Raw genomic sequence first — 1,866 nt, forward strand, 5'->3', positions numbered from 1 at the left:
AGTAGATTAGCAATGTGGAAGGCTGCAAAGAGGTCAGATACCATGAAAATTGAAAAGCTACTTTTAAATTTGGTTATTATGCCATACTGACATAAATACAAGCAATATATACAGTAAAATAGGAGCAAATACTACATTTCAGTAGTTGAAGAGGGACTTGGAAGCAAACGATAATCTGATAGGTCTTCCAAAATGAACAATTTAAGAGGAGAATTAATGAATAGGAGAAGGAATTAATAGGAGAGGGATTAAGTCCTGAGACACACCTAACTCCCATATACATTAGCTCTAGAAAGGAAGAAGAATGGCTCATGCTTTAAGACAGAAGATCAAGGGGAGTACAAATTTGGGTAATCTGTAGGAACAAAGGTGAAGGAGTGAAGGAGTTTATGCCCGGAGTCTGTAATGATAAACAATCACTACTGCTAGTACTAAGCACTACAATTTGCTGAGCACTTGTCCTGTCAGGCAATGGTCTTCACAGAATTTTGCTACAACAGTGTTTCTTAAATATGGAGAGCTACTCATATACCGAAAGCCTAGTCTTTTTCTACAGTTGTGTGTGTAACATTTTGATGTAACCTAAATATAGCAACAGTAACTTTCATCCCACTGTATCTGACCATTTTTTGTTCCATTCTTTCAGCTTCCTCCTGATCCCAAAGACATGCTAGGAAATAAAAAATTGTCTATGCATTTTGATCCATCTGTTGTGACTCACATCAAAAAGAAATTCTGAGCAACAAAATAGCCATTTAAAAACAAAAACAAAAAAACTTCATCAGCAATCTAGACCAAACTGTTTCATAAAAACTTTGGGTTATTTTGAAAAGTGTATCATTTTACTGGTGTGATTTCCTCTTGGACTATGAGTACTCACTCACAGTTCTTGAGGGCAAGGATAGGGATTGTTGATCTTTTATTGTTTTCAAAAGCCTGGCACAGAGCTTGGTAAACAGTAGAAGTTCAAAGTTTGTTAAAGGAATTAATGAGCTATGTGAAAAAAAACTGCTCCTTTAACTTTACACTGAAATGGGAAACTTAGAAACTACTGGGTCTCATTTTGCATAGAATAGTCAAACAAATTTATTACTTAACTTAGTAGGTAATAAGTTATTTTCCTGGGAAAACGTACCTGAAGGAAAATATGGGTCTTACTTGGGAAAAAATTTATTCATAAAAACTGATATATATGGAGATGGAACACTATTAGGATTCTAAGGATTCCTGACAAAGTTCATGTTGCTAATTTCTACCAGCAAAATTTTTGAAATCTGAAAATGAACAAGGCAAAGAGCACAGTGGGTTTTTGAAATAAGTCTGATACAGGTAAGAAAGCCTATTTAATATTAACAAGATAAAAGGGCTATATTTCTCCAGATTCCAACGACGAATTGGGATCCTTTTTCATCTTAGTAAAGAATCAGCATTTAAGTCATTTAACTAAGAGCAGGTTTCTCTTTAGTCTTCTTCGAACTCAGGGTTTTCTGCCATGTTTGATATACTTATTATTTTTTAAACTTACATTTCACTTATTTAAATTTTATTTAACAGGAAATAGAATTGCTAAAAGAATCTTCACATGCTAGATATTGTAGTAACATTTTAATAACATCTTTAAAATTTTTCATTTGCCTATTTTGATAAGATGCAAAGATAAATCCTTGACACTAATTTTAACTAGTCTCGCCCATAAAACATAACTGAAAGTTCCCAAATGCGAATCTGTAATGGAAATAAATGAAAAAATAAGGAATGACGTTAAAATTGGACATAACACTGTCATTTATCATTAGTTGTTTCAGAATGGGCTTCCCTGGTGAATTATCCCTTAATAATGTAAAATTCCACTAGATTATTTTTCTT

Source organism: Oryx dammah, unplaced genomic scaffold, assembly GCF_014754425.2.
Source record: "Oryx dammah isolate SB20612 unplaced genomic scaffold, SCBI_Odam_1.1 HiC_scaffold_16, whole genome shotgun sequence".
Lineage (NCBI taxonomy): Eukaryota > Metazoa > Chordata > Mammalia > Artiodactyla > Bovidae > Oryx > Oryx dammah.